Raw genomic sequence first — 11,733 nt, 5'->3', positions numbered from 1 at the left:
TTGGGGGAAACATGGTATATGTGTTTTTTTCCTGGGATAGTATGGCTGTCCCTGTTGCTTTATAGAAGCATTCTCTAAACTAGCACATCCTGGAGAGTGTCGGAGTTCCTCTGTTAAGACGGTACTGTTTGCACAGGCATGTCAAGATCAAGGACTCCTCGCTCCCTTGTAGCAGGATTCTGTCTTTGGATTGGTTATACACTTACACTGTATTGCGTTGGAACTCATGATCAGAGTACAGCAGGCGTGCATCTCTGTCAAACAATGTTGCCAGTGAAAGGCGACCCTCTGTCCTGTCCTGAAATGTGGGCAAGTTCAAAAAGTTCAGGCTGTGGCTAGAAAACATTTGGACCGTGCATTTTTTTTGTATTTATAGGTCAGTTATAAACAGTAGCTGGAATAAGCAAGAGCATTATTTCTGCTTCTGTCACTGAGCTTGGAATGCTATCCAGTGATGCTGCCAGCTCACTCACAGACATGACATGACTGCCTACATACCCCCCAACTTTCTGAGATGAGAAAGAGGGACACTTAAGCCACACCCCTGCCACACCCCTGATCACGCCTCCAGTACACCCCTAGTCATGCATGCCATAGAGTTCATAAGAAAAATATGTTGTTTTATAATTCAAACCACACAGGTCCTTTCTATCCTGGTTAATTTTCCTTCATATTAACATTTTAAAATGTATAATATATCAATTTAAAGGGAACCTAAACTGAGAAGGATATGGGTTTTTCCTTTTAAAATAATACCAGTTGCCTGACTCTCCTGCTGATCCTGTGTCTCTAATACATTTAGCCACAGCCCCTCAACAAGCATGCAGATCAGGTGCTCTGACTGAAGTCAGACTGAATTAGCTGCATGCTTGTTTCAGGTCTGTGATTCAGCCACTACTACAGCCAAAGAGATCAGCAGGACTGCCAGGCAACTGGTATTGTTTAAAAGGAAACATCCATATCCCTCTCAGTTAAGGTTCCCTTTAAAGAATGGGAATAAAGTTTAGAGTCAATCAAATACATTTTTTAGTAGAGAAATATATTTATTAACATAGAAAGAGGGACAAAGTCCTGAAAGAGTTACAAATGAGGAGGAGAGAGGGACAAAGGGACAGTTGGGAGCTATGTGCCTATGACTCAGCACACTGCATGTAAACTGACACAGGAGAATGTCAGCAACAGGCCTCTCTATAACAGCACAGGCCCTATGTATGTCACTGCTTTCTCAAGGAATCATGGGAGTGTCACATGATGCACACAGAGCCCTATCAAGGGGGTTCTGAGTTCACAGCCGTCTCCCATACAGCTGAATCACCTGAGAGAGGCTGTACCTTGTGACTTTACGTAATGCAAAACCTTTCTGAGAGGCGGGACTGAGGCCTAGCATGAGTAAGCACTGTCACTGTACCTACTGCAAAGTCACGTCATTGTCATAGGATGGCTGTGAAGGCAGAACTGTTTTGTTGCTATTTACCTTTAACTTCATTTTATAGTGACCTTTACTTCTATATATCTCTCAGGGATTATTTTTATTACTGGGAGAACACATGCAATGCAACATTCCACAAAAAAAATCAACTGTGTGATGATAATGACAATTAAAATAACTAGACATTTTTTTTTACATATAAAACATAGGGGGCTGGCTTCCATTAGCTTTGTCCGTCTCCGAAGGTGGCCACACGCAAAGCTGAGAAAAGATATACACCTCACCCATCTGCAGAAGCTGCTGAAATACGATCTATGCTGTGCTCACATGTGTTTACAAAGCAAGCTAGATATGACAGTGCAGTTTGTAGGAGGAAAAAAAGAGTAATGGCTCATACACACGAGCCACTGCTGTGGCAAGAGCCATAAAAAAATAAAAATAAATAAGCAGCGACAGCTCGTCGCCAGGTTCCTCTGTGCAACAGTCATACATACGGCGCGCAGAGAGACACAGATTCGGCGGAAGCTGTTGCCGAAGGTTCCTCCCCCCTGCCGGAAGCTCCATACATTGTGTATGGAGTTGCTGTCGCTAGTCCGCATACACACGGCGGACTAGAGACAGTTGCGTCGAAGTTGCGGCGACAGCTGTTGCCGGCTATTGGCCAAATCAATCGCCTGGCGACAGCTCTGACAAGCGACGGTTCATGGCGCGCGCCTCATACACACGGGCAGCCTGTCGCTGCAACACGCGCGTGCCACGTGGTTGCGGCGACAGTTGTAGCCCGTGTGTATGAGGCTTTAGGGCCCGTTTCCAGTTGAGCCGCATGCGTCTGCAAGACGTGCGGCGGCACTTCCGGGTGGGTCTGCGGGCACGCAGATGAATCCCACCAGCCGTGCCATGCACGGCTATGGGATTTGCTGCCTCCCGCACCATTTTGGTTGAAAATGCAGGCCCGAATCACCAGCGCAAGCGATTCTGGCGGCGGCGCTATTGATCCCTATGGCAGAGTTTCCCAGCGTGATTTGCCTGCAGGGAAACTCTGCGGATTCAGCGCGAAAACTGCGCAAGTGGAAACAGGCCCTTAGAGGGTAAATTACATAATTATTGGCTTCCGTCAAAAGCAGTTAAGATGAAACAGTTTTCTCTTTATTTACTTTATTCACTATATAAGATTCACTTAAATCAAATCGTGATTGAACTCGATGGTCGTATGTCTTTTTTCAACCCAAATAACTATGTAACTATGACAGTACAATACATATGTTATGTAAGTAGAACAACTTTCACTGGCAACTCAAATAACGTTGCCAGTGAAAGGCGACCCTCTGTCCTGTCCTGAAATGTGGGCAAGTTCAAAAAGTTCAGGCTTTGACTAGAAAACATTTGGACCACGTATTTTTTGTATTTATAGTTCAGTTATTAATAGAAGCAGAAATAATGCTCTAGCTTATTCCAGCTGCTGAGCTTGCAATACTATCCTGTGACGCTACTGGCTCACTCACGTACATGACTGCCTATGACTCAGCACACTGTATGTAAACTGACACAGGAGAATGTCAGGAACAGGCCTCTATAACAACACAGGCCCTACGTATGTCACTGCTTTCTCAAGGAATCATGGGAGTGTCACATGATGCACACAGAGCCCTACCAAGGGGGTTCTGAGTTCACAGCCGCCTCCCATACAGCCGAATCACCTGTGAGAGGCTGTACCTTGTGACTTTACTATATGTAATGCAAAAACTTTCTAAGAGGCGTGACTGAGGCCTAGCATGATCAAGAACTGTCACTGTACCTACTGCAAAGTCACGTCATTGTCATATGATGGCTGTAAAAGCAGAACTGTTTTGTTACTATTTACCTTTAACGTCATTTTATAGTAACCTTTACTTCTATATATCTCTCAGGGATTATTTTTATTTACAGGGAGAACACATGCAACATTTCACAAGAAAATTAACTGTATGGTGATAATGACAATTAAAGGGAACCAGAGGCCCCAGAAAAAAGATTCTATACATACCTGGGGCTTCCTCCAGCCCCATACGCACGGATCGCTCCCACGCCGCCGTCCTCCGCTTCCTGTATCCGGCGGTACCGGGTCCCGTAGTTTCGGCCAGTCGGCGGCAGCACGCGGCCATTTGTCCACGTCGCAGGGGGTCCCGGCATACCCTTACGTGTACGGCTGCCTACTGCGCAGCCGCACGCGTAAGGGTATGGAGGGAGCCCCTGCTCATGCGGACAGTTGGCCGCGTCCGCCGAAAAATTGATTTTATTGGAATTCCACGTGAAAGACCAATACAAAGTGGTGTACATGTGAGAAGTGGAACGAAAATCATACATGATTCCAAACATTACAAAAAAATAACTGCAAAGTGGGGTGTGCGTAATTTTTTGCCCCCCTGAGTCAATACTTTGTAGAACCACCTTTTGCTGCCAGTCTTTTAGGGTATGTCTCTACCAGCTTTGCACATCTAGAGACTGAAATCCTTGCCCATTCTTCTTTGCAAAACCGCTCCAGCTCAGTCAGATTAGATGGGCAGCGTTTGTGAACAGCAGTTTTCAGATCTTGCCACAGATTCTCGATTGGATTTAGATCTGGACTTTGACTGGGCCATTCTAACACATGGATATGTTTTGTTTTAAAACATTCCATTGTTGCCCTGGCTTTATGTTTAGGGTCGCTGTCCTGCTGGAAGGTGAACCTCCTCCCCAGTCTCAAGTCTTTTGCAGACTCCAAGAGGTTTACTTCCAAGATTTCCCTGTATTTGGCTCCACCCATCTTCCCATCAACTCTGACCAGCTTCCCTGTCCCTGCTGAAGAGAAGCACCCCCAGAACATGATGCTGCCACCACCATATTTGACAGTGGGGATGATGTGTTTAGAGTGATATGCAGCGTTAGTTTTCTGCCACACATAGCGTTTTGCATTTTGGCCAAAAAGTTCCATTTTGGTCTCATCTGACCAGAGCATCTTCTTCCACATGTTTGCTGTGTCCCCCACATGGCTTGTGGCAAACTGCAAACGGGACTTCTTATGCTTTTTTGTTAACAATGGCTTTCTTCTTGCCACTCTTCCATAAAGGCCAACTTTGTGCAGTGCACGACTAATAGTTGTCCTATGGACAGATACCCCCACCTGAGCTGTAGATCTCTGCAGCTCGTCCAAAGTCACCATGGGCCTCTTGACTGCATTTCTGATCAGCGCTCTCCTTGTTCGGCCTGTGAGTTTATGTGGACGGCCTTGTCTTGGTAGGTTTACAGTTGTGCCATACTCCTTCCATTTCTGAATGATCGCTTGAACAGTGCTCCGTGGGATGTTCAATAGGGATGCTCATTCGGATTCCGCGGAAATGCAATTTCCGAAATTCCGATCGGAAATTGCATTTCCGCATCGGAATGCGGAAATCGGTAATTCTAGTGCGGTAGGCGGATTTCCGCCGGAAATCGCGGAAATTTCCGCCGGAAATCGCGGAAATTCCACCCGACTTTAACATCGATTTTCTCAAAAACTATAAGGTCTTTTTGAAAACTTTTTTTTGCATCTTGTTCACAAGATTCAGTTTAATAAACCCTGCAAATTTGGTGTTTCTAGGACTTAAGGGGGCTTTTCTATTAACCTCTAAAGTCGGCGGATTTTTACTGTAATGTAAAATGCAGAAAAAATATGCCTATTTTCTGCATTTTACATTACAGTAAAAATCCGCCGACTTTAGCAGTTAATAGCAAAGCCCCCGTAAGTCCTAGAAACACCAAATTTGCAGGGTTTATTAAACAGAATCTTTTGAACAAGTTGCAAAAAAAAGTTTTCAAAAAGACCTTATAGTTTTTGAGAAAATCGATGTTTCCGCGATTTCCGGCGGAAATTCCGCATTGGAATGCGGAAATTGGTAGCGGAAGGCGGAATCGGTAATTTGGCAATGGCGGAATGCGGATTTACCGCGGAATCGGAAATTGGCATTCCGACCATCCCTAATGTTCAAGGCGTTGGAAATCTTTTTGTAGCCTAAGCCTGCTTTAAATTTCTCAATAACTTTATCCCTGACCTGTCTGGTGTGCTCTTTGGACTTCATGGTGTTGTTGCTCCCAATATTCACTTAAACAGCCTCTGAGGCTGTCACAGAGCAGCTGTATTTGTACTAACATTAGATTACACACAGGTGCACTCTATTTGGTCATTAGCACTCATCAGGCAATGTCTATGGGCAACTGGGGGCTAAATAATTACGCACACCCCACTTTGCAGTTATTTATTTGTAAAAATGTTTGGATTCGTGTATGATTTTCATTTCACTTCTCACGTGTACACCACTTTGTATTGGCCTTTCACGTGGAATTCCAATAACATTGATTCATGTTTGTGGCAGTAATATGACAAAATGTGCAAAACTTCAAGGTGGGCAGGTGGCCGAATACTTTTGCAAACCACTGTATTATGGCCTGGTGCACACCAGAGGAGTTTTTCTGAGCGTTTTGAGTTTTTAAATCTGCTGCTAATGTTATCCTATGTGGCCCAGTGCACACCAAAACCGCTAGCAGATCCGCAATACGCTAGCGGTTTTGGGAGCTGATTTCAGAGCGATTCTAGGTATGTTTAGAGAGGTTTTCTAAACATACCTAGCGGTTTTGCATGCGTTTTTGTGTAGCAGATTACACATATTGTTACAGTAAAAGCTGTTACAGAACAGCTACTGTAACAAAAATGCCTGTCAAACCGCTCTGAACTAGCGTTTTTCAGAGCGGTTTGCGGTTTTCCTATACTTTACATTGAGGACGAAACGCTTCCGAAAACCGCAAATGCGCAGCAGGAGGCGCGTTTGCGGCTTGGCAAAAAACGCAAACCGCCGGTGTGCACCATCCCATTGCAATACATTAGACAAGCATTTTTAGAGGCGGATGCGGCCGGCGGATCGCTCCAAAAACCGCTCGGTGTGCACTGGGCCTGTGTCTGTGCACACTGGAGCAATGAGGTTTTGTAAAAAAAAAAACATAGCATTACATTGGGAAGAGCTTTTAGAGGTTTCAAAAGCTCTTCCCAATGTAATGCTATGGTGTTTTTTACAAAACCTCATTGCTCCAGTGTGCACAGACACATAGGATAACATTAGCAGCAGATTTAAAAACTCAAAACGCTCAGAAAAACTCCTCTGGTGTGCACCAGGCCTAAGGGCTGGTGCACACCGAGCGGCTTTTTCAGCGTTTCTGCAGCCGCTTGCGGCTGCGGATCCGCTTGGTCAATGTATCTCAATGGGGTGGTGCACACCAGAGTGGGAGGCGTTTTGCAGAAACGAATCCTCCTGGGGTGAGGCATTTTTTGGATTTCGGATGCGTTTCTGCCTCAATGTTAAGTATAGGAAAAACGCAAACCGCTCTGAAAAATGCCTGTTCAGAGCGGTTTTGCCGGCGTTTTTGTTACAGAAGCTGTTCAGTAACAGCTTTACTGTAACAATATATGAAATCTACTACACCAAAACTGCTGCACAAAACCGCAAAACGCTAGCTGAAACGCTACAGAAACAGAAGAAAAAGCGTTTCAAAATCTGCTAGCATTTTGCGGATCTGCTAGCGGTTTTTGGTGTGCACCAGGCCTCAGAGTTGTTTTTATTCCTGGGATAGTATGGCTTTGCTAGCTGGGTGCAGTTTCCGATCGCCGCCGCTCGCCGCCGATTCGCCGCTACCCGCCGCGCCGCCCCCCCCCTCCAGACCCCTTGCGCAGCCTGGCCAATCAGTGCCAGGCAGCGCTGAGGGGTGGATCCGGATTCCCTCTGACGTCCATGACGTCGGTGACGTCATCCCGCCCGATCGCCATGGCAGGTCGTTCTGAACGGTATTACCTGCTTACTCTGATCGCCGAAGGCGATCAGAGTGGATAGGGAGATGCCGCTTGTCAGCGGCTATCATGTAGCGAGCCCTCGGCTCGCTACATGATTTTAAAAAAAAATAATTTTAAAAAAAGTGCTGCGCTGCCCCCTTGCCGCCAGAATTGCAACGGCAAGGGGGTTAAAGAACAAGCGACATCCATGCTAACCTAGACACATATATAAGTAGATAAATACTACTTCTACTTACATAACAGATGTATTGTGCTCAGGGTCGGACAGATTTCAACCTGGGGCCCACAAATCCCATGATTGCAGTGAAAAAAGGGCGGGACCATGCACCGGAAGGTGGGCGTGGTCATGATGTATTATGGACAGGGACAAATGTACATGATCTTAGCAGCATTGTAATTCAGAGACACTGCTGCCCAGCAAAACTTTGCATAGAGTCCCCTCCTTCAATATAGAGTAATGTCCTACTTTGCAGAGGTTGCAACCGCATCGGGGCCCTTGGGCCAAAGGGGCCCCGAAGAGCCCTCTTTCAACTACAGTATTGCCTCTCTATTGGTCCTGTGCTCATAATAATCACTTCTATAGATACTTTGAACAGTGGTAATCAATAACAAGCTATTTCCCATCCCTTTCTTGCACCTCTGACACTGAGGTTGCCATTGGCAGGTTTTGATGCACCGTATCAATTGTTATGTATAGAGTGCTTGGGGGGCCCCATTGTAAAATTTGCATCAGGGCCCACAGCTCCTTAGCTACGCCACTGCTCTCAGCATGAGTGATTACAGCACTGAGAAGAGAATTTTTGTGCTGCAGGCAGCAATTGGAGCTCTGTCAGACAAGGAGGGGGGGGCCACCAGAGACCTGGAGGGGGGGCCCACCGAGGGAAAAAACTGTACTACTGTGGCCCAGTCCGACCCTGATTGTGCTATCCACGTAATGATTCCTGTGAATTTTATAAAGGAAAAGCAGAAAATCCTATTGTAGGCAGTGACCATTTTGCCAAGCTAATGCTGACATCATATCCTCCCTGACTCTTGTTCCCCCCCCCCCTCCCTTCTCTTGCTCATTGTGTATTCATTAGCTGCCCTCCTCCCAGAGTCTTCAGACACTCCCACTGAGGTGTATACTAGGAACTGCACTGTCTTTTTTTTTCCTTTTCTCCTCCAATCGCTGAGAAACCTCAGCCTTGCTTGTAAACACAAGTGAGCAGATAAGAAGCTAGGCAGGGAAATAAATGGAAGAGGAGGAATATATTATAGATAAAAAGAACCCCCAGCATGCAACTGACTACTAAAGGGCCAGTACTCCTAAAGTTTTGAATGCAGGATTAGCATCTTTATCACTTAATACACTCAGACCAGTTGCTGTTGAAATTTGATTTTTATGGTGACAATACCGCTTGAAAGAAGCATTCTCTAAACTAGCACATCCTGGAGAGTGTCAGAGTTCCTCTGTTGAGATGTTACTGTTTACACATGTGAAGATCAAGGGCTCAGAGCTCCCTTGTAGCAGGATTGCATGTCTTTGGATCAGTGAGGCCGGGTGCACAAATGGAAGAAACACTTGCGGAATGGGAAACGCTGCGTTTTATCCAGGAATGTTAGTCTATGGGACGCAGAAGGACCAGCGTTCCACCTGTGATTTATAGTAAGCGTTCTGCAGACGCTGGTAGTGTTGCATAATATGCAGGCTGGCTGTCAAAACGCACATAATGAAAGTCTATGGAAACACATATGCATTGCGTTTTCCATGCGTTTTATGCTGCGTTTCTAATTAAATAGAAAAGATCTCTGACGTGTCTCCGCTTCCTGTTGTCTTCCTAATGATTCGCATATATGTAATTAAAAAACGCATAGTAAGCAAACCGCAAACGCACGCAATATGCATGAAAAACACATCTGCTTAAAAAAAAGGCAAAACGCACCAAAAACGCAGTAAAAATGCATTACCCTTAGGGCCCGTTCAGACTACAAAGTGCGGACCGCAACGCATGCGGACCGCAACGCGTACGAACGCACGCCATCCGCGTTCGTATGCGTTGCGTGGCTGATCCCATCACTGAAAAGTGAATGGGACAGCCGCGCGTTTTTGTAAAATCTGCGTGCAGCATGCGTTCCCGGACCGCACAGGTCCGGAACGCATGCTGTGTGAACATCAGACATTGCACTCTATGCAATGTCTGATGTCCTGCGTGTCGCCCCCCCCCGCACGCGTTTCCAAAACGCATATGGAAACGCGTGCAGTGTGAACGGGCCCTAACGCAAACACACCTGCGGAAAACGCCAGGAAAAAACGTTATGTTATATGTGAACCCTGCCTAACAACAGCCTGCATTGCATTGGAACACAGGATCAGAGTACAGCGGATGTGCATCTCTGCCAAGCAATGTTGCCAGTGAAAGGCGACCCTCTGTCCTGTCCAGAAATGTGGGCAAGTTCAAAAAGTTCAGGCTGTGGCTAGAAAACATTTGGACCATGTATTTTTGTATTTATAGGTCAGTTATTAATAGAAGAAATAATGCTCTCGCTTTTTCCAGCTGCTGTCACTGAACTCGCAATGCTATCCAGTGATGCTGCCGCCTCACTCGCACACATGACATGACTGCCTATGACTCAGCACACTGCATGTTAACTGACACAGGAGAATGTCAGCAACAGGCCTCTATAACAACACAGGCCCTATGTATGTCACTGCTTTCTCAAGGAATCATGGGAGTGTCACATGATGCACACAGAGCCCTTCCAAGGGGGTTCTGAGTTCACAGCCGTCTCCCATACAGCTGAATCACCTGAGAGAGGCTGTACCTTGTGACTTTACGTAATGCAAAACCTTTCTGAGAGGCGTGACTGAGGCCTAGCATGAGTAAGCACTGTCACTGTACCTACTGCAAAGTCACGTCATTGTCATAGGATGGCTGTAAAGGCATAACTGTTTTGTTAATATTTACCTTTAACTTCATCTGTTAGTGACCTTTACTTCTATATATCTCCCAGGGAGGGGTTCTTGTAATTACAACGCACCAACATTCAAATTAAAATTTCTAATTATTATAATTGTCATTATCATCATACGCATGATGATATTGACAATTATAATAATTAGAATTTTTTTTTTCACATTTAAAAACAATCACATAAATTCACACAAATGTATTTATTTATTGTATTTATAAAGTGCCAACATATTACGCAGTGCTGGGCATTAGTTAAGGTTACAGACAATATTTAGGGGTTACATACAGTAACAAGACAATACATGAATACATGCAAACCAGATCACACAGCGCAATATGGGTACAAGGCAATGCTTAGTCAGTCACTGGATGGGAGCATGGAGATTAGGCAAGTTGAAATCACTGTACAGTAATGGAGGTAATCAGGTAGGAGAGAGGAAGTGAACCCTGCCCAAAGGCTTACAACCTAGGCGGAGAGGTGGGGACACGAAAGGTAGGGGACCAGACTTAAGCTGCAGGTTTAGAGCACTAGTGTGTGGGGGGGGGGGGGTAGGCCAGAGTAAAAAGGTGAGTTTTTGGGGACTTCTTGAAGATGTTGAAGGAGGGGGAAACCATAATGGGGGGAGGTAGGGAATTCCATAATGTTGGAGCAGCTCTTGAGAAGTCCTGGAGGCGTGCATGGGATTAAGTGATGCGGGGGGCAATGCTAGTTACTCAGAAAAATTGATTGTAATTGTTGAATTAAAAATAAATTAAAAAAATTATATGGTGTGGCCACCTTTAGATGAATTAAAAAGAAGTCTATACATTTCAATAGGCTGAGAGTCCAGATCTGTATTTGTGTGTGTGAAATCGGGGACAAACAGCCCTAGTGGAAACGGGCTTTAAGGGCTCATTCACACTAGAGGCGTTTTTTGGATTTTTTAAGCGCAGGAGATTTGTACAAATCACCCTAAAAGCGTTTACACTATGCTTTCCAATGAGCTAGTTTTCATTGGGGTGTTCCGTTTGCTTGCCGCTGACAAAGCGCTGCATGTACCATTTTCTGGGCTAGTTGCCCTGAATGGAAGGTATAGGGAAATCGCAAAGCGCTTGAAAAAGCGCTTTGTATAGCGATTTCCCCAGCGCTTTAATGAATAAATACATTGTATTTATTCATTCCCGGGGCAAAGTAATCACTTCCTGACTAACGTCAGGAAGCGATTTGAATAATTGCTCTGCTAAAGGGCTTACAAAACCGCTTATAACACGCAGAGCGATTTGAAAAAAAAATAGCTAAGCGCGGGCGATAGCGCGAATGGAACGCAATGTGAACGAGGCCTAAAAGGATTAGTGTGGTTTGCGTTTTTGTGAACGTGCATTCAACGCACCTCTCATTTAAGTCAATAGCATTGCATTTGACTTGCAATGTGAAATTTTTTGGTTCTGATATTTTTGTGTTTTTTTACATTACACGACAGTGCCGCATATTTTCACATGTGAAGCTCACGTAGTGTTTGTCAATGGGCACAAAGAAAACT

This window comes from Hyperolius riggenbachi, chromosome 3, assembly GCF_040937935.1.
Source record: "Hyperolius riggenbachi isolate aHypRig1 chromosome 3, aHypRig1.pri, whole genome shotgun sequence".
In the NCBI taxonomy this organism is placed as follows: Eukaryota; Metazoa; Chordata; class Amphibia; order Anura; family Hyperoliidae; genus Hyperolius; species Hyperolius riggenbachi.
The sequence above is the reverse complement of the archived record's forward strand: the minus strand, read 5'-3'. Positions refer to the sequence as shown.